This window comes from Talpa occidentalis, unplaced genomic scaffold, assembly GCF_014898055.3.
Source record: "Talpa occidentalis isolate TD23 unplaced genomic scaffold, MPIMG_talOcc4v2.1 talOcc4.19, whole genome shotgun sequence".
Classification (NCBI taxonomy): Eukaryota; Metazoa; Chordata; class Mammalia; order Eulipotyphla; family Talpidae; genus Talpa; species Talpa occidentalis.
This window is the reverse complement of record NW_023601962.1, coordinates 424,163-446,143: the sequence shown is the minus strand read 5'-3', so window position 1 is coordinate 446,143 and position 21,981 is coordinate 424,163. Positions and strand designations below refer to the sequence as shown.

Sequence of the window (21,981 nt, the reverse complement as noted above, 5' to 3'; positions counted from 1 at the left end):
AATTAAACTTTTTCCCCTTATAGTCAAACTTCTTTTGGGGAATTTTCAATTATTGTAACAACTTTATTATTCTGAAGGTTGTGAAGACCCATGAAAACATTCAAAGAATAACTCAGAATTGTTGGGTGGGATGCTAAAGATGCCGTTAAGGATCAAGACAGTGATTCCCATAACTTCAGGGAAAAACAACCAAGACCTTTAGTGGGTGGATGAAATACTGAGTATTGAACATGCTCTACACTTATTTTTATTACAGAATTTATTTATGCACATAAGAACTGGGGTACAGACCAGAGGTGCAGAGGGTGAGAGGTTTCACCAGAGACATAGTGGGGAACAGAACAGGCTCCACTTAAATATACTGATGAGGGGAGCAGTGGGCAAGACAAAAGAGACCTGCTGCACCATGTGTGTAGCATCCTGGCCGTCCGGGGATTGCACTCCTGCTGCAGGGACTGCGGACAACTTCACAGCGCTGTGCTTAAATTAACCCCTTGCGCCATCAGGGAGGCCCTCTACACTATAATTTTTGTTTTACACATGCACACTGGCAATAAAGCTTTATTTATATATGAAGCACAGTAAGAGTGATAAATAATACTGATTTTAAACATTTTAAAAATGTACTGTAGGGCCTCCCCGGTGGTGCAGCGGTTGAGCGCTGGGTTGCGAAGCTGCCCGCGGCCTCTGCGGCGCCGGTTTGATCCCCGGCTGCTCCCCGGCCACCAGAGGAGGGTCCCACATGGTGCACAAACCTCTCCTGCCACCCGCTGCTCCCCTCAGCAGTGTACTTCGGTCCTTCTGCCTGCTCTTCTCCCCACTCTAGCTCTGGTGAATTCTCTCACCCTCCCGCGCTTCTGACTGTACCCAGTGCATGTATAAACAAAACAAACAAATATAATAAATAAATAAATAAAAACATGCCTCTATAAAAAAAAATGTACTATAATAAAAGGTGCACAAATGTGATCTCTCTCAAAATATTTTATTTGTAGATGTCAGTTGATGCAGTTATCTGATAATTCAGAAAACAAAGCTACAGTTAAGTTGGGGATGCAGGGTGAGGTCCACTATACTCTGTACCTAGAGTCCTTGATAGTTTTCTATCAAGCAGCCGGATAATTAAGGTAATTTTCAGTTACCTTTTAATTCTTCTTAAATCAGTATCAGATATCTATATTCTTATAAGTAATAAGAGTTTTCTATTTCATGCCCCAAGAAATCTTCTGAAACTTGTTTAACTTAGTGAGTACTTTTCCAGTACCGTTAAAACTACATTAATAGTACATTTTTGTTAATATCGTAGCAGAACTAGTGCTTTCAGCAGAGTTAGCTCAGTGCTTTTAGCACAGTTAGGGCTGGTGAGTATAGGCAGCCCAGTCCACACTCACTATGCTTAGGTGCCACACTCTGAGTGACCTAAAATTAAATACTACCTGGTGCTCTGGATGCTGGGGGAGGGTGACTATGACCAGGTGAAGCTCATGCTACACATACTCATGGGCACAGAGGTGGCCATCAAGAGCATCCAAAAGTCCAAGCAGCCCTGTCGCGAGTCCCTGTCCCGCAAGGTGGGGTGCATGAAGGTGCTTCATCACCAACACATCGTTCAGGTGTTCCAGGTCATGGACACCAGAGACTAGCTGCTGCTGGTGATGGAGTACAGGGAAGGGGCAGCCTGCAGCGCCACCTGCAGGAGCGCAGGGACCTCATGGAGAGCAAGGCCTGCAAGAAATTCGAGCAGAAGCTCTGGGCCATCACCTACTGCCACACCAAAGGCGCACTGGGATCTGAAGCCCGAGAACATCCTGATGACCATCAGAAAAACATCAAGCTGGTGGAATTCGGGCTCAGCGTCCAGTGCTCCAACCAGGCACTGGGTGCAGATTGTGGCAGCCAGAATACAAGTACTCTGAACTCTACGTTCAACAACATTACTGGCCCCACAGCAGACATGTGGAACCTGAGCATCATCCTGTACAAGATGGTGACCGGGGCACTGCCCTTTGTGGGGACCAACCACTGGGAGCTCAGGGAGTGCATCCTGAGCCGATACTTGTATGTGCCCAGCTACCTATGTGCAGTGTCAGGACCTGTTAAACAAAATGATGGCATGGGACCCCCATGCCTTCTTCTGCAAGCCCGTCCCTCACACTGTGCCCCACTGTGAACAGGCCTCCAAGGAATGCCTCCCGCAGCCTGAGTTTTCGGGGAATAATCAACTGCCAAAAAATGCTATGTTTCCTTTGGACACAGGAGTTCAAACAGATGGAGAAGGATGCTGCATCAACATTGTTCAGCCTCCAGGTCACCCCGGGGCGCAAGACTATATCTGTGAGAGTCCACAGCTGGAGGACCCCCGGGTACCTACATGCCAGGCCCCAGCTTGAGGACACCCAGTAGTACAGCACCACTTCCAGGCCAGGACCTCTGCTTGAGGACATCCAGGAATACAGGACCAAAACCTTGAGTCCAGCCCCCAAGCCCTCCAGCACCACATTAAGACATCCCCTAAGACCTAGCTGGCACCTGCAGTTCCGTAGTAATGCGATGGTCCCTGAAGAAACTCTGCCATGAAGAAAATGGTTACACTTCAGACTCTAACCTTAATTCCACCCAAGGCAGTAAGGCTAGAGCTAGGAAAATAATAAACAGAACATTAAAATTTTGCTGCTTCTGCCCACCATTCTGCTAAAATCACCACAACAACGAGTTCACGCAGCCAGAGACTAAGAATATCTATGGCCACACTCTGCAGAAGTCCCCCCCAGGTGCAGCCACCCAGTGACCATGTTGACCAGGAGCACACCAGGGGAGGGAGAGGCTCTGGAGAGGGTCAGGGCCTGGGCCCAGTCAGAGGGACCAGGAGCAGCATGAGATGCACAGGTCTGGAGCACATAAGTCCAAGGAGCACAGTTATCGAGGGAGCATAGAAGTCTGGGGAGCAGAGAAGTCTGGATAGCACAGATGTCTGTGGAGCACAGTTGTCGGGGAGCACAGATGTCCCTGGAGCAGAGCAGGAGAAGGGCCAGGATGGCAACGGATCTGGTGAAGCACCTGGAGGGGAGCAGAGTGGGTGAAGTGGGGGAGTGGAGGGGTTGGGGGCTGCTGAGCAAGTGAAGGGCGTCAGGAGGGGCGTGGAGCTGTGCGTGGGCAGGGCCCCCAGGGACCCCAGGGCCAGTGGCAGAGGACCCCAGGGCCTCAATTCCCCATCTTAGGCTCTGTCCCATTAGGGCCACCCTGCACCCATACTGGGAGACCCCTTTTGTAGAACCCGCTGGACACACAGATGGCATAGAGAATGCAGGAGCTCTTCAGTCTGAGTGGCTTTGTCATGGACTTATATTGATGGTATCAAGTCCCCCTGGATTTCACTCCCTTTCTTTCACTTTATACATTTTTACATTATTTTTCATTTTTACACAATGTATGCATTTTCATCTTGGTTATAGTCCCCATACAAATCCCACCCCCCTTGTTTTGATCGTACTCCCTCCTCCCTCTGCCCCCGTATTGTGTGTCTGATTTATAGTTGATTGTTGATTGTTGATTTTTACTTTATTATAATTAGGTTTTTTCCTGCTCCCTTATTTAGGTTTTCTAAATTCCTACTATGAATTTGGCTTTGGCCCCTTTTAAAAACTGAAATTCCAAGTTGGAGAATCGCTCACCTACCTGTTAGTGGCAGCTCAGTAGGGCCTCCTGGTTTCCATCTGAACCTTGTAAAATCAGGTCTGTGCAGATCTCCCTGGGGGATTTCACTAACAAAAGAACATCCTAAACAGTTAACTCTGTGTTTGGGCTTTATTGGCTCTTCTCTTCCACATAGGTCCCGTATGGCATGAGGAGGCGGCCTCCGATGGGTAGACTGGCTTCCCACTGCAGGGGGGACCTCCAGGTGACCTGCTCTGCCTGTGGAGTGCTGGGGCATGGAGGCACCTGAATGCTCTTTCTCTGCCTGAAGGAGACAGTCAGAAATGGACTGTTTTGTTAAAATGTCTATCCCATGACACATTAAATCAGTATTTGACACCAACTGCATTTGCTTGTCATGTATGAATGCACCCACACTTCCAACACATGGGTCATCAGATACTTAAATTTGCTTAAAAATTCCTATAATCAGCAGAGAAAATTTAGAAAATTTTGCAAAGCATTTAGAAAATTTTAGAAGTCAGATGGGTCACATGGTGATAACAAAGTGATATAAGATAGTCAAACAGACCTACCAATGAGTATGTAATTAGGTATTTGCACTATTTTCTTTAGCTGTATGTGCATGTCTTGCACTGTGTCTGTGTAAGTGTGTGCATGTGAATCTGTATTGTGTGTGTGTGCATGTGTGTGCTTCTATAGGTATCAAGAATTCATGTACCTTCTACCATCAGAAAGACACACAGAGAACTGTAGAGAATGGATACAATGTCTTTGCAAATCGTGTTGCAAAGGGTTCAGCACAGCACTGTGAAGCTATGGGCAGCCTCTGCAGCACAAGTTAAATCTCCAGCCATCCTGGGAGCTAACCACATGGGGCAGTAGACCTCTCCTGTCTCCCTGCTTCTGCCCTCAACAGTGGATTTCATGACATCTGCCTGTTCTGATCCCCAAATATCTCTGGTGACTTCTCTCAGCCCCTGATCCTCTGGCCTGCACCCCATTCTTGTATGCATCAATACATAAAAATAAATCTAAAAAAAACCTAAACAATATGGCCACATGATGCTAGAGATGCTGATTGAAAACACCTGAGCAGAGGTGAGGACTAGGCAAGTGGTTCTCAGAGCCGGAGTTGAGGGAGCTATGGGTCAGAAGGAGACATTTTGAAGTCATGGGTCTGTAGGGGATGTTGGAAACCATGGGATGGATTAGTTCAGTTGAGGATAGCAAAACAAAGGAGGAGACATGCAAGCATGTTTGAGAGAAAAACTGGAATGGGCATTGGAGTCAGCAACTGAAACGGAAGTGGCCATGACACGCTCTGTGCAGCAGCTCAGCAGCAGCAGCAGCAGTTGGCAGGAGGGAGCAACACAACCTCTCAAAGTCACTGATGGGTCAGGCTCCCCAGGGGCAGATGAACCAGCGGGAAGCCTGCCCCGTGTGTCCTCACACCCTGAGCCAAATCAAACCCTCAACTCTCCGGACCTGGGAAATGAGGCGCTGGAGAAATATCAGTCCTGATGTCACCGGAACCTGCCATCTTAGTCCTGGGTGCCAGCAGGACAGTGATGTCCTTTCTACCATCTGCCCCAGCACCAGCAGTAGTGGCAGTTGCTCCTCAGAGCTCAGTAACTGCTGTTTCTAATGACCAATAAGGAGCGAGCTGTGAGCTGATTGGTGCTAAATGGTCCAATCAGACTTGTATATGAAAGAAGATATAAGCCAGTATTTGAGGGAGTGGGGGAGCCCCTGAAGGAAAGGAGATGATAACCCCATCCCTGAGAGAAGAGGATGAGGGGGTTCCCAAAGTAGAAGGAGAAAAGATACCAGCCCCTGAAGAAAAGAAGACAGTTCCAGCCTCTGAAGAAGAAAAGCAGCACCAGCAGCCATCCTCCAAGGAGGGAGAGAAGCCCAAGGACTCTGTCTCAAATGGGGACTCGGTCCTGACTCCGACATTTCCTGAAAGGAGCTCCCAAGACCCTGGGCCTGGCATTTCAAAGAGCTGTTTGTGTTGGCATAACCCAACCACTCACAAGGAGCTGTGTACACTTGGTGACTCTGACACAGCCTCTCCAGGACCAGTAGTGTCCATCACTGCTGGCTAATGCTGTCCAGCACTCCTGGTGACTGGTGGAGACCATCACTGATGCTACCTGGGTGAAGCAGCTGCTACTAGTGGATAAGTGGGCTCCTTGTTTCCCCTGCTTGCAAAATAACCCCAGTGCTTGCTGTTCCTGGATCCTGAGGTCTCTTGCAATTGTGTGAGTGGGTGAGACCCACAGATGTTACCTGTCCACTTATTGAGCACTGTCCTTTCTTAGTGTATAGCTCTTGGTTTTGATTTTTGGCCTTTTGGGGCTTTTTGGCAGCTCTGTGGACTCAGAGCCTGGGCAGGTGGGTGGCCATTCCATCCATCTGGCCTTCTGCCCTGTGGCTCATTTGTGGCTCCCTCTGCCCCTGTTTTACCAATACACCTGAGCCAATGCTTCTGAGCTTTGGGGCTCTGGCTGCACTCCAGGATGCTCAGGTAAGGCTCAACCTTTAACTGATATTGTGAGTGAATAGCCATGGTAGGCCTGGGGAGTGAAAGGAACCTGCAGCCTGAGTGGCAACTGAACTCCCACTGTTTACCTGAACACACCATTTCCAGATGCTAGGAAATTCCGGCAGGGCTCAGGGTCACAACATCTGGACCTGTCCTTTGCCAACCAAACACCCACCCCCAACCCCCATTCAAGCAAGAAGCAGATATTTCTAAGCCAGAAATCTTGGTGGGTGCTGACCACCCCCAGCTGCCCCAGCCCCATCTCTGAGTCAGGTCAGTGGGTGTCCCCACAGCACAGGCCACCCATGGCAGGCAGCACAATGTGACAGACACACACCCCATGTTGTGCGGCTGGCAACACTCTTGAAAGTGAGAAAAGGGGCTGTGCACTCACGCTAGCAGGCAAGACAGGAGAGTAGCAGACACAGGGAAGAGGGAGCATACAGTCCGAGCTTTACAGCATCTGCTGACCTGCCAGAGTCTCCCCTGCCTCTGGCCTGCAAGGTGGCCAATGGGCACACTCAGCTCATTGGCAAAAATGGAGGAAAACCATGGCCCAGAGAGTTTTAAATGTTAGGATATGAAGAATGGATTTATTGATTACTATTCATACTACATTAATGGTACATTTGTTAATATTGTAGGAGAGCTAATGCTGTCAGCAGAGGTTGCTCAGGGCTGTTAGTACAGTCAGGGCTGGTGAGTGTAGTCAGTGCCATCCACACTCACTATGCTTAAGCGCCACACTCCCAAGAGACCTAAAATAAAAAACTTCCTGGTGCTCTGAAAGCTGTGGGAGGGTGCCCACCCCAAGGTGAAGCTCAGGCTACACACGTTCATGGGCACGGAGGTGGCCATCAAGATCATCCTGAAATCCAGGCAGCCCCACCACAAGTCACTGGAGAGTGAGATGAGGTGCATAAAGGCACTTCACCACCTGCACATCATTCAGCTGTTCCCAGTCGTGGACACCGGAGATGAACTCCTGCTGGTGATGGAGTACATGGAGGGCGGCGACCTGCAGGGCTACCTGTGCCAGTGCAGGTGTGTCATGAAGAGGGAGTCCCACCAGAAGTTCGAGCAGATCCTTTCAGCCCTCAGCTATTGCCACACCAAAGGCATCGCTGGGACCTGAAGACCCAGAACATCCTAATGGACTATAAGAACAACATGAAGCTGGCAGGCTTCAGGCTCAGTGTCTGGTTTACCAATACAACAACAAGGCGCTAAGCACGTACTGTGGCAGCCCATAATTCATGGCCCCTGAGGTCTAACTTCACCATCATTATACCAGCCCCACTGCAGATGTGTGGAGCCTGGGCATCATCCTCCACAAGATGGTGACCAGGGCACTGCCCTTTGTGGGGACCAACCTCTGGGAGCTCAGGGAGCACTTCCTGAGTGGATACTTCTATGTGTCCCACTAACTTTTGGTCCAGTGCTGGGACCTGTTTAACAAAGTGAACGGTACTGATCCCCAGAGTCGGAGCAGCCTAGAGAGTATCATGTGGGTCTGCTACTCCTAAGCAGCCTGTTTGGCCACCATTTTGTCACCTATAACAAAGTCAAAATGGCCCAGTCAGTTAGGTACAGGAGCCCAATCCTTCAAGGTGCCCTTCAAATCAAACAAGAGCACAAAGCTGGATCACGCTGGGAAGGCTATGCATCACGAGGTATGACTGGGAACACCCGGGGTTGGAGTGGGGCTTAGGACTGTTGTATGACAAGGGATCCCAGAAGCTGATCAGTGGAACACCTTGTTGATAAGATTCAAACCATGGCTGGGAATTAGGGTGTGTCATCAATTAGATAAGAAGTGCCTGGAGGCCAGACTCATAATCCATAATCTTTATACCCTTCCCCTCTCTTTAATCCCCTTCCCCTTAATCTCCTTTGCTCCTCCCCCTTACAACCAATACCATGTTTTAATAAAAAGGCCAGGATCTTGCTCTTCAGCAGCATCCAGCATTGTGTCACCTGCTTCACAACTCTTGTTTCTTTGTCAGTGTGGCAACAAGTGGAGCCCAAACAGGGATCCCACACCCCACTTCTCAAGCCCGGAGAAGGGAATTGGATGTCTTCTCAAGCCTGGCCAAAATGCTTCACAGACTCAGAGTCTGTGACGAAGCAGTAAGAAGGTGTTTTCAGTCATGTCTTTCCTATCTTCTTTTTCTTCCAAATCAGCCTGGTAATAGGCCCACAGACCCAGCATCTGTGACGATAATCCACCTGATAATAGGCCCACAGGCACTGAGTCTGTGATGTTAACTTTTTCTGTGAGTTTTTCAGTTAAATCTTTTTTTCTTCTTAAAAAACACGGGTAATAGGGACTCCCCTGGTGGCGCAGCGGTTGAGCGCTGGGCTGCAAAACTGCGCACAGCCTCTGCAGCACTGGTTCAATCCCTGGTTGCCTGCGAGGGTCTCACATGGTGTGCAGACCTCTTCTGCTGCCCGCTGCTCCCCTCAGCAGTGTACTTCATCAGTCTGCTTGTTCTGTTCCCCGCTCTGGCTCTGGTGAATTCTCTCACACTCCCGCGTTTCTGACTGTACCCAGTGCTTGTATAAATAAATAAATAAATCTTAAAAAAAAAAAAAAAAACCCAAAAACATGGGTAATAATCCTACCTCCCCTAGAACAATTATAAAGAACAACTTAGCGCTCTCCCTTTACATGAAGATACTAAAGAAACTTTACTGAACTCTTTTGAGTCTGACCCTGATCACAAGTCCTCTTCAGAGGCTAATGCTGGGGAATCAAGTAGAGGATGTTACAGCACCCTCCACTGAACTCTCTAATAAGCTTCAAGAAATTCTTAGAGCATTTCAGTCTCTTACCATTCATTCTAATCTGCCAATGTCTCAAGATTCTTGTCAGCTAACCATAGCTGAAAAAAATGCTTATGAAGGCAGTAAACAAGATGGACTTCTTGCATTTCCTGTTAGTACAAAAAGGGGTTGTATAACCCATGATAATATCTCCTTTTCTATTTTTAAGGAATTAAGGTCTAGCATCAGTGAAAACTGAATACCATGTTCCTTTACAAGAGGAATCATTGAAGGAATAGGTGGCAGTTATCAGATGACACCATGGGACTGGAAACTGTTGGTAAAAAACAGTTCTCAGTGCACCACAATATGCCTTGTAGTATCAAGAATTTAGGGATTACTTAGAAATACAGACATGCCGTAACACAGCAGAAAATATTCCTATCACACTAGACATGCTTATAGGCGAGAGCATATATGTCACTGTACAAGATCAATTACATTTAGAAGAGAGGGCATATACCCAGATATCAGATGCAGCTGTTTGGGCCTGGGCTTGAGTTCCTGATGATACCGCTCTGGGTTGTTCCTTTGCCTCTATCCAGAAAGAAGCCTCTGAATTATATCTACAATTCATAGACCAGAGGGCAATAGCTCGCCAAGCTGATAATGCAGAAGCTAGATGGGTTTTAACATTACAGTTGGCTTATGAAAATGCTAATGCTCACTGCAAAAGGGTGCTAGCTTCCATAGTGGGCAAGCCTCATACTATCACAGATATGCTACGGGCTTGCCAGGATATTGGGACAGAAACCCGTAAGGCGCTGGTCTTGGCTTCTGCTTTACAAAAACAGCCCCTTGTTTTAAGTGTGGACAAATGGGTCATTTTCATATAAACTGTCTTAATTCAAATTCAGGGGAAGCTCCTAAAATAAACAAACCAAAGACCAAATGCCCCCATTGTCAGTGAGGCTTCCATTGGGCAGTTCACTGCTGGTCTAAATTTACCAGGGACAGTCGCCCGATTTTGGGAAATGGGCAGAAGGGCTCAAGCCAGAGCGCCCCTCAAACAAATAAGGGCAATTACCAGACCCCACTGCGTATCCCCAGCCAGCTACCTGTCACAAATGGAAGCTCCCGGGTCGTCACTAGCAACGTGGCCTCAGAATAGCATTCTAAATCCCCAGCCTCAGGAGAGAAACCCCACCAATCAATTTTCGATCTAAAGGCAGCCTTTAAAGGCATGCAGGATTGGATTTGTCTCTTACTCATGAATTAATTCTTAATATCTCTGGTGAAGTATGCCTTGGTAACACTGGCATTTTTGGGCCACTCCCTCAAGGTTATGTAGATCTAATCCTAGGGTGTTCAAGCATTACAATAAATGGCATATTCATCCTCCCAGGAGTAGTGAACTCAGATGACATAGGGGAAATTAAGATTATGCTTATGGCCCATAAATATGTAGTTGTCTCTCCTCATACTTGTATTGCACAGTTGTTACTTTTAACATACTGGGCCCCAACCTCACAATCTCAACAAAGAGGCCCTTGAGTGTTTGGCAGCTCTGGAAATCAAGCCTTTTGGGCAACTGCTATTACAAATACCCGACCTTCTTTAACTGTCTCTATTTTGGGCAAATCATTTACTGGCCTTATTGACACAGGAGCCGATGTCTCAATAATAGCAAAAAGGGACTGGCCCCCTACTTGGCAAGCCTGTTCCATAACTGAATCCTTATCAGAAATAGGCAGCTCCACCTGTCTACACCAAAGCTCCCACTCATTACAATGTTTTGATCCAGATGGAAGAGTGGCTTACTTTCACCCTTTTATTCTTCCCATTCCTACTACTCTGTGGGGACGAGATTTATTATCTCATTGGCGCATCTCTGTTATGTCGCATTTTTAGCTACAGTCACTGCTATTCTTCCACTCAAAATTAAATGGGTGGGTCCCCCAGTTTTGATGGAGCTGTGGCCCCTAAAGGAGGATAAATTGGCTCAAGTCTGCTTATTAATAAATGAACAATTACATTTAGGTCACATGGAACCCTCGACCAGTCCATGGAACATCCCCATATTCTGTATTCCAAAAAAATCAGGGAAATGGTGACTTATTCAGGATTTACAGGCAGCTAATTTTCAAATGCAGCCAATGGGAGCACTTCAACCAGGCCACCCTAATCCAGATATGATTCCCTTGACTTTTTCATTTCCTGTTTGTGGAGATGTTTCTTCACAATTCCTTTACACCCAGATTATAAGGGAAAATTTGCCTTCTCAGTTCCTGAGATTAATAACGGTTGACCCTTACAATGTTTTCAATGGTGTTTTTTTACCTCAAGGAATAATGAATAACCCCACCATGTGTCAGCTATTTGTGGACAACACCCTACGTCCAGTCCGTACTCAGTTTCCGTCTCACTTGATGTACCACTACATGGATGATACCTTGTTAGCAGCATCCTCTACCAATCATCTACAGGTCTGTTCAGAAGTTTTAATGACCATTTAAAACTTACAGCCTTGGTGGTGGCACCTGATAAGATTCAGTATTCTAACCTTTATTCTTATTTAGGATTTAAGATGCTACATTCTCAAGTAATTCCTAAGACTCCTACTTTACATTTATCTGACTCCGTCACATTATCGACTTTACAACAATTTTTAGGACACGTTAATTGGCTTCGTCCAGTTCTTGGAATTCCCACTTATGCTCTTTCTGAGCTGTTTGCCTCTTTAAAAGGCGATCCAGCCCCAGCCTCTCATCGCTCGCTCACTAACAAAGCAAAGCAACAATTAACATTTCTTAACAACCGCCTTCACTCTTCTTGTTTTGACAGGTGCAACCCTAAAATATCTCTCATTGCTTATTGTAAATACCCCCCATTCTCCTACAGGAATTACTGGACAATTGACCTCACTCTTCTGCATTATTGGATGACTATTTCTTCCCTCCCAGCCTAAAAATCATCTATCTACTTATTTTTCTCAAAGATGTTCCTTGTTACAAAAAGGTCATTCTCATTGTCAGTCCTTATCTGGTTATTATCCTGGCTCTATTAACACAGGCCTCTCCAAGCAGGAAAGAAAATGGTTCCTCACTCAGTTGGAGCAATTTCAAATTGTTTTCCAGGATTACATCAGATCATTCTTTTATTCAATCCACCCTGATAAATGCATTCAATCCCTACAACTTATTCATTCTTTTGATATTGTTATTAATTCTCCCATTCCCCAAGCTCTTACTATCTTCGTAGATGGTTCCTCCACTACAGGCCGCTGAGTCATGGTCTGGCGCACAGTGTTGGATGCGATGTGGCAAACTGCCTATACTACATCTTTTCCTTCAGCCCAACGTGCTGAACTAGCAGCTGTTATTTGGGCTCTTTACTAATTTCCTTCACAGTCACTTAATATTATTTCTGATTCACTATATGTTACCGCCCTAGTACAAGACATCTCTTCTGCCTTTCGTAACACTAACATTGATGAAGCCCTATTATCGGCTTTCATTTCTTTACAAGCTTTGCTTTGCCAACGTGTTCAGTGGATTCCGGCTTCCTATATTAAACCCTACCACTCTTCTAGAAGAAAACACAAAACTCCTGATTCTCCAGCCATAACATGGGGAGCCATCAAGCGCCTTGCATCATCAGCAGAGACACTACTGGCTCAGCAGGGAGTACCTGCCACATCAACTAACCTCTTTGTGGCCTTCATTTCCTCTCTCTCGGCTAACAGTAACTTGGATGTTCCTGCTATCATCAGATGCAAGTTAAAAGACACAAACTAACAAGATGACTCTTTGCCTGGCCTATGGCCTGCCTAGACTTCCTCCCTTTTTCCCCCCTTCCTCCCACCTCTCCTCTTTTTAATTAAAACAAAAAAGGGGGACATGTGTGTCTGCTACTCCTAAGCAGCCTGTTTGACCACCATTTTGTCACCTATAGCAAGGTCAAAATGGCCAGTCAGTTAGGTACAGGAGCCCAATCCTTCAAGGTGCCCTTCAAATCAAACTAGAGCACAAAGCTGGATCACGCTGGGAAGGCATCACGAGGTATGACAGGGAATGCCTGGGGGGCAAAAGACCGATGTATGACATGGGACCCCAGTCTGCCGGCTATGCTCTCCCTTCTGGCTCTGGTGATTCTCTTACCCTCCTGCACTTCTGACTGTACCCAGTACTTATATAAATAAATTAAAAACACTACATGATATGCACCACAAAAACATCTTTATAGACACATCACTCAAATCAGTGATAGGGAAGGCAAAGGTAAACAGCTGGGACTACATCAAATTAAAGAGCTTCTGCACAGCAAAAGAGACAGTAACCAAAACAAAGAAAAACCCCACCAACTGGGAGAAAATTTTTGCACACAACACTAATTATAAAGGACTGATCACAAAAATTTACAAAAGAGCTGATGAGACTCAACAAAAACAAAGAAAATAATCCAGTCAAAAAATGGGCAGAAGAGTTAAAGAGGAACTTCTCCAAAGAGGAAATGCAAATAGCCAACAGGCACATTAAAAAATTGTTCAACATCACTTATAATCAGGGAAATGCAAATCAAAACTACAATGAAATACCATCTTATACCAGTGAGAATGGCACATATTAAAAAAAACTAGCAACAACAAATGTTGGCGAGGTTGTGGAGAAAAAGGAACTCTCCTGTACTGCTGGTGGGAGTGCAAACTGTTCCAACCACTATGGAAAGCTGTGTGGAGAGTCCTCAGTCTGCTAAAGATGGAGCTTCCATATGATTTAACAATTCCACTCCTAGGTATTTTCCCAGAGGTCACAGAATCATTAATTCAAAAGGGCACCTGCACCAGTGTGTTTATAGCAGCACTATTTACAACAGCTAAGCTATCAAAACAACCCAAATGCCCAAAAATAGATGACTGGATCAAGAAGATGTGGTATATATACACAGTGGAATATTACTCAGCAGTCAAAATAGATAAACACATGCAGTTTGCAACAACATGGATGGAGCTGGAAGGGATCATGCTCAGCGAAATAAGCCAGAAAGAAAAAGAAAAATACCAGATGGTCTCACTCATAGCAGGAATTTAGAAAACCCAAACAAGGGACCAGGAAAAAGACTAATTATAATAGAGAAAAAGTCAAAATCAACAAGCAACTGTGGACCAGAGACACACTACGGGTATGGTAGGATTAGGGTCAAAATAAGAGGGTCGCAATTGTATGGGGAATATAACCAGGATGAAGATGTATACATTGTGCAAAAATAAAAAATGATGTAGAATTATATAAAATAAAATATATTAAACATTAAAAAAATAAAACAAATATGCTAGGTCTTAAAAAAATAAATAAAATATCCTGTGTTGGTATTTAATAGGCATATAATTGCTAGGGTGACATCCTTCTCAGCACTTTACTTTTCTTAAATGGGCTTTTCACAGTGATTGTTTTCTTTAAAGAAGTGCAGATTTTGAAAACGTTTGAAAGGGATAACTATTTGACTTCCAGTGAAGAAGAGGGAAATGAAGCTCCTGGGGGATCTGCCTGGAGAGAAGCCCCTTGACGGTCAAGTGCACCAGAATATGGAACACACAGGTCTGCTGGGTGGTTGAAGGTGAGGCTAGAAGAGGCCACAGCACAGTTGTGAGAGGAAGAGAAGAAAGGCAGCCCTTATGCTGACCACACAGGGGGTTGGCTTGGCTCTCTGGTCCCATTGCTTAGAGTCCCTCAATTTCAAAATCGTTCTTTTCCTCAGTAGCCAATTTTGGGAGACAGCGATTTTTGCTGGGACTCTAAAAACAATGCAATCAACACATGTCATACTTTATATTGAGAAAATGAGTATCTAACTGTAGCCGTTTTACAGCTCGGTCATCATGTGGCTCCCTCATTTTCAAAGTGTCATAATTTATGGAGAATTGGAAAATGGCATTTGGGAAATGCCAGTCTGAAAAGGCAAGACATTAATTTGTGTGAACTTTATGCTCCAAATAACTTGTGGAATAATCTAATCTAAACTATTTTCTATGTATAACTTTGTTTTCTTTCCTATTGCTCAAAGAAACAAACTGAAATCCATCCTAAGTTAGCTCTGTGTACTCACCACTTTTTAAAAGAATAGAATATTAGGGCAATCCAGGAGTCATAGCATTGCTCACTAACAGTTTCTTAGGCCCTCAGGGAATTAAAAGTTTACATAAACATGTTGAATTTTCATAGGCTATGACACTTCCCGTGAATGATTATCATACTTACAAACATATTTGTATTTATAGGCATCCTTTCATATTTTTACAATCATTAAAACCTCATTAATATCCAAGGAAAAGAATAAACATATTCTTTGAAATCTTTTATGAATTCATAAAATGATAAATTCCAAATCAAGATTTATTCATTCATTTCACAATCCTCTGCATCTTTACAATTTGTGTGATGATAAACATGATGAGTTTATAATAAGACAAAATAGAGAAACAAACCTAATCTTTCCTATTAAATAAGGGATTTACACTTTGCAAATAGAATGATTTTCACAGTAGTACACCCTGATAGCCATAGGGAATCAGTTAAGTCTTTTTAAATTACCTTATTCAGGGCCTCCCCAGTGGCGCAGCGGTTGATCGCCGGGTTGCGAAGCTGCCCGCGGCCTCTGCGGTGCCGGTTCGATCCCCGGCTGCTCCCCGGCCACTGGAGGAGGGTCCCACATGGCGCGCAGACCTCTCCTGCCGCCCGCTGCTCCCCTCAGCAGTGTACTTCGGTCCTTCTGCCTGCTCTGCTCCCCGCTCTGGCTCTGGTGAATTCTCTCACCCTCCCACGCTTCTGACTGTACCCAGTGCATGTATAAACAAACAAACAAACAAAACAAATAATAAATAAAACATGCCTCTACAAAAAAAAAAAAATTACCTTATTCACTAAAGTATAATTAAATCTGTATTTAAAATCTGAATCTACGAAATAATGTGCAGTACTAAACTGAAAAAGAAAATGGCACCTCTGACAGAACATATATATATACACAAATATATATACATATATATGCATAATTTATATATGTACAAATATGAAAATATAAACTTTCATAGTTAAATAACAGGTTGATAGTCATATTCTGAAGTGGGCATAAACATTAAAGTTACTGATTTACTTCTTATAAGGAAAGTTTCATCTATAATTTTAATTTCTAGCTGCTTTATCATAGACTTCATAGTACACTATGGACATGTGAACATTATGTAAAATTGAGATTTTATTTAATTTATTTTTTTAAAATATTTATTTATTTATACAAACACCGGGGTACAGGCCAGATGCGCCAGAGGGTGAGAGGATTCACCAGAGACAGAGAAGGGAACAGAACAGGCAGACCGACTGAAGTACACTGCTAAGGGGCGCAGCGGGTGAGACAGGAGAGGTCTGCTGCGCCATGTGGGATTGTTGGCCGTCTGGGATTGAACCCGCGCTGCAGAGGCTGTGGACAGCTTCACCTTGTGGCGCTCAACGGCCTGCACCACCAGGGAGGCCCTAAAATTGAGATTTTAATTTGATTGTATACACAGATGAAATATATAAACATAAACAGGTTTTTATTCCTTAGGAATTAATTTGGAGGAAAAATAAAGGAGAAAGGAGTCTGATCTTTCTGAAATGTCTAAGTTTAGAATTCAAATAGTGGTAAATGAGTTACAATACAAATAAAATATTATTGGTTATAGAAAGCTACAGAAGAGGTGTGTTTTACTTTTTTTTTTTTTATTTCAGTGAATGTCACTATGATCTCAGCTGTGTTGGGGCTGAGGTGGGTGGTCCGGAAGGAAATGGCGCACGCAGAGGCCATCGGCTCGCGTCGAGGCTGGAGCCCCGGTCCTGGGAAGCTGACGCGGTTTAATGACAATCTCACTAGACGGTAACACATCACATCACTTAACCTGCTGTGACTCCTCACACACATATGAGATATGACTTACATGTAACTTTGCATTAAGAAAAGGCGCAAACATGATCACTTGGTATACAGATAGCTCATGAAATGGCCACCAGAGAGGTTTTTTAGCCTCTGTCACCTGGAACACACATGGGTTTATTTTTCTTCTTGTGAGGAGAGCATTTAAGAGCTACTGTTGGGCAACTTTTAAGTATTTCCAATAGTATCATTAGCTATTATCATTAGGACGGACACTAGATACCCAGAACCTATTCATCTCAAAGCTGGAAGTTTATACTAGGGACTAAACCAACCCTTTCCCCCAGCCCCAGGCCCTGGCAGCTATCATTTCAGTCTGTCCCTGTGAGTTCAGGTTTTAGGTTCCAGATCCGGGTGATGTCACACAGTCTCCGTCTTCCTCTGCCTAAATTCTTTTACTTTCCATAATGCCCTCAGGGACTCACCGTTTTGACCTGAGTCTCTAGAATCTTATATCACATCCCATTTCTCTGCACTCAGCCCTCAGTGCACACACAGGTGCCTCTACATCTTGGTGACTGTGAGCAGCATGGCCCTGGGCCTGGGGTGGGGCGCGCTTCCAGCTGCATTTTCTTTTGTATCTATACCCAGAAGGAAGCCTGCAGGCTCATAGCTTAATTCCATTTTTAACTTTGTAGAAAGCCCACGCTATTTCTCAGAGGGGCTGCACCCATTGACTTTCTCACCAGCTGTGTGCGGGCCCCCTTTCCACACTTTCCCACACTTGTTCTTGCTCTAAATTTTGGGGGTGGCCACTCTAATGGGGGTAGTGACAGGTGGTGTGGCTTGATCTGCGTCTCCCTGAGATAAGTGACCTTGAGCTCCTTGTTCTGTACCTCTTGGCCATATTCATGTCTTATTTGAGAAATGTCTGTTCTGTTTCTGTTCTTAATCACATTTTTTCTTGCTACTCAATTGCATGAATTCTTTATATATTTTATGTGCTAGCCCTTTATCAGATGTATAATTTGTAAATGTATTCTCCCATTTTGTAATGTCCCTGTTATTTTGATGGGTTTCTCTGCTGTGCAAACTCCATTTCTACCTTCTTTCCTCACATGACATCTTACATTTTTCTCTTGGAAGAGGATGCTATATGCCTCGGTTCTGAGTTATTCTTTTGAAATTTTTATGTTTCTCCACAGCCTTCAGAACAACAGGAAAGTCACTACGGTTACTGAAACTCATCATGAAGAAGTCTGATCATACAAGAAAAATAGATTTTATTAAATAAGATACTGATAATTTTCTCAGGCTCTGCATTCCATGACCATCATTGGGGAGCAAAGAAACCCTTCATTAATTTCAAGGAGAGAAACACCACAAATATTTAGAGTGCTCTCAAAACTAAAAAAAAAAAAGATATTTTCTCCTTTTTATACAGTACTATAGTGAGAGTTTATTGACTTTATGAGCATAGACATATAAGATCAGAACAAATTAAATTTGAAAGCTAAATTTTCAAGTACCTGCTAGGCAATACAGAATGCTGTAGACATCAAATATCAGATGACTTAATTGTATCGGAGACTCTCAAAATAGGGATGAATAGAAAGAAAAAAAATGCTCTTTGATTTAAAATCTTCAGTCAGAAATTAAATATAAAGAAGTACAATTGTTCCCTCCCCCCTCCCTCCTTGTCCTTCTCTCTTCCCTCCCTTCCTACTTCCCTTTCTGCTTCCTTCTTTCCATGTATTCCTTCCTTCCATTGTTCTTCATTCTTCTTTTTCCCTCTTTGACTCTATAAAGTTTCTTCCATCTTATTTAGAAAAAGTTTGTTAAATGTTAGCATCAGCTGAAGTTTAAATCTCTTCAGAATCTTCCCTTCCTTTATGATGTCCTATATAGTTTCCCATTTTCATTTCCTACTGTATCTCCAGATTATAAACTCACCAAAATGCAATTATACAATTTTTACAGGAATAGAAATGTATTAAATGTAGAAAGTTCAATAATAGTTTATAGCATTTGATGAATTTCTTTAGAAAAAATATGAAACAAGAAATTAAGTTGAAATGCATATTATTATTAGAGGAATAGTATGTATGTTTGAGGTATAATGAAATATATATTTGAATTCAGTTGTAGACGAAGATAGAAGAATGGTAAATGTATAGGATGTGCTAGATTTGATCGATCTAGTGGAGCTAAGATGCTTGCATTTCAAGGACAGAAATGACATTTAAATGATCCAATATTGAATTAGAATCCATAAACTATTATAGATATCTTAATAGTATAAACTATTATAGATATTTTAAAATTACCACAATAGTGAAATTTTAAAGAGTATTTGTGGATGCTGCAAAATAATGTTTGTCTTTTTCATGTGAACAGAGATCATAGGAGCTACAAAGAAGTGCTTCTAGAAAAGCATTAAGTTTGGGAAAGAGGGAGAAACATCAGAAACCTTTAACAGCTGAACCCATATTCATCCCATAGGATATCGACCAACTGTGTGTGTGTGTGTGTGTGTGTGTGTGTGTGTGTGTGTGTGTGTGTGTCTACTGTTTGGCTTTGGTGTGAGGATATTCTGCCCTCATAAAGTGAGTTTGGGCAGGTCCCCTTCAGTGTTTGGAAGAGTGTGAGGTAACTGATTATTAATCCTCCTTAAATATTTAGAATTCACAACTGAGTCACTTCTTTCTAGACTTTTCTTGGACATCTTTGGGAGGTTTCGATTCAATTTCCTTTCAAATTATAGGTCTTTCCATTTCTTCATGATGTGGGTATGTTTTATATCTTCAGGACTCTATCCATTTCTTCTGTGTTAGCCAATTTATTGATTATTACATTGACTGGTCTCTTTTGATTTGTTCAATATCAGTTGTCACATCTTCTCTAGCATTCTGATTGTGAGCCTTTCTCACTCAGTCTAACCAAAGATCTTGTTTATCTCTAAAAAAATATTACTTTTATTGATTTTTTGAACTAATTTTTTTCTCTATTTCATTTATTTCTGACTAAGCATCTTTTTCCTCCCCAGAATTTTGTATACTTGTGGACCAAACTCCAGTATTAAAAAAAGGAACACACACACACAAATACCACCTGTTTCTCAAAGCATTGTGTTATTGATTTTGTGATTTGCAAATATAACTTTCAGTGGTAATTAATTAATTGGATTTCATCCCACACAGCTCTAGACAAAATGTATATTTTTAGTAATATGTACATTTTGGAAAGATCAATCAGAGTAGAATTCACTCATTCACTCACCACATAAATATATAAAATAAGGGTAGATGATCTTCCAATATTGGTTCTTGTTATTCCTACATCTTAAGCAAAATAATAAGGCAAACAGAACTGCATTAATATATTGCATATCTTTTAGAAATTTTAAAATTATAAAATGATCACCAAACATTGAAGACTATTCATTAACATAATCTATAACTTTCATGAGCCTGCTCTCCATTTTCCTTCCTCCCTTCTCCCCAACCCTCACTTCTAGCAAAATCCAAGGGTTTATTTTGGTTTTTGCCCATATTTTTTTTTTAGTGCCACGCATGATTGAAATCATGTGGCATTTGTCTTTCTGCTTTTTACTTATTTCACTTAGGGCCATGCCCTGCAGTTCTATCCAGGTTGTCACAGATGCCCTCTTTTCATATCTTCTGTTCAACTTTTGGACTATTCTTACTTATAAGGTGTGTCCCCCTAATGTTGTGGGAGTCTTCCTGTGTCATTTCACCTCCCCTACATCCACTACAAATATATCAGTGATACTTTTTTTTTTTTTTAAAGATTTATTTTATTTACACAAGAACTGGGGTAAAGGCCAGAGGCACAAGAAGGTGACAGAGCAGGGAGCAGAACAGGCAGATGAATTGAAAACACTGCTGAGAGGAGCAGCAGGTGAGAAAGGAGAGGTCTGCCACGCCATGTGGGTATCTCCCTGGCCAGCCGGAAATCCAACCTGCACTGCAGAGGCTGTGGACAGCCCCACAGAGCTGTGCTCAACCTGCTGTACCACCGGGGAGGCCCCTCAATGCTACTTTAAATGATTAAAAATATTGTAAAAGGCTTGATGGGGGAAGAGAGGATCAGAGACACTTGATCTCATTTTCTTTTCTTTTTTTTTAAAGATGTATTTATTTATGCATACAAGAACTGGGGTACAGGGCAGGGGTGTGGGGGATGAGAGGATTCACCAGAGACAGAGTGGGGAACAGAACAGGCAGACTGACTGACATACACTCCTGAGGGGAGAAGCGTTCGAGGCAAGAGAGGTCTGCTGAGCCATGTGGGTTTCTCCCAGGCCAGGGATGGAACTCGTGCCACAGTGGCTACAGATTGAGTCATAGGCTGCTTCTTAACACTTTGTGGCACTAGGAGGGCCCTGTTCTCATCTCTTTTTTTAATAATAAATTTTATTTTTATATTCCCCATACAATTGCAAAACCTCCATTTTAACCCCAATCCCTCCCCTCCGCCACCCACCCCCCAAAAAGTGTCTCTGGTTCATAGTTTTTTGTTGATTTTGAGTTTCACTTTCTTATAGTTATTCATTTTCCTGGTCCCTTATTTAAGTTTTCTAGATTCCTGCTATGAGTGAGACCATCCAGTATTTTCCTTTTTCTTTCTGGCTTATTTCACTGAGCATGATCCCTTCCAGCGCCATCCATGTTGCTGCAAATTGCATGTGTTTATATTTTTTGAATGCTGAGTAATATTCCATGGTGTATATGTACCACATTTTCTTGATCCAGTCATCTATTTTGGGGCATTTGGGCTGTTTCCAAAGCTTAGCTATTGTAAACAGTGCTGCTATAAACATAGGGGTGCAGGTGCTCTTTGGAATTGATGTTTCTGTGTCCTTTGGGTAAATACCTAGGAGTGGAATTGCTGGATCATATGGAAGCTCTAGGTTTAGTAGGTCCAGAAATCTCCACACAGCTCTCCATAGTGGTTGGACCAGTTTGCACTCCCACCAACAGTGCAGGAGAGTTCCTTTTTCTCCACAACCTCGCCAACATTTGTTGCTAGATTTTTTAATATGTGCCATTCTCACTGGTGTAAGATGGTATCCCATGGTAGTT

The 21,981-nt window shown here is 43.4% G+C and overlaps 2 long non-coding RNA genes across 2 annotated transcripts; one reads left to right on the top strand and one right to left on the bottom strand.

Annotated features, from left to right (window-relative positions):
* Window positions 1-974: 974 nt before the first annotated feature.
* Window positions 975-5,278, bottom strand: LOC119250977 (uncharacterized). The gene is made up of 3 exons (XR_008552721.1): window positions 5,143-5,278; window positions 3,676-3,958; window positions 975-3,057 (listed from the first exon to the last, which is right to left on the bottom strand). It is a non-coding gene; the product is annotated as an uncharacterized LOC119250977 (long non-coding RNA).
* Window positions 5,279-14,481: 9,203 nt separating this feature from the next.
* On the top strand, window positions 14,482-18,171 carry LOC129146218 (uncharacterized). Its single transcript, XR_008552724.1, has 3 exons — window positions 14,482-14,584; window positions 16,735-16,879; window positions 18,082-18,171. It is a non-coding gene; the product is annotated as an uncharacterized LOC129146218 (long non-coding RNA).
* The last annotated feature ends 3,810 nt before the right edge of the window (window positions 18,172-21,981 follow it).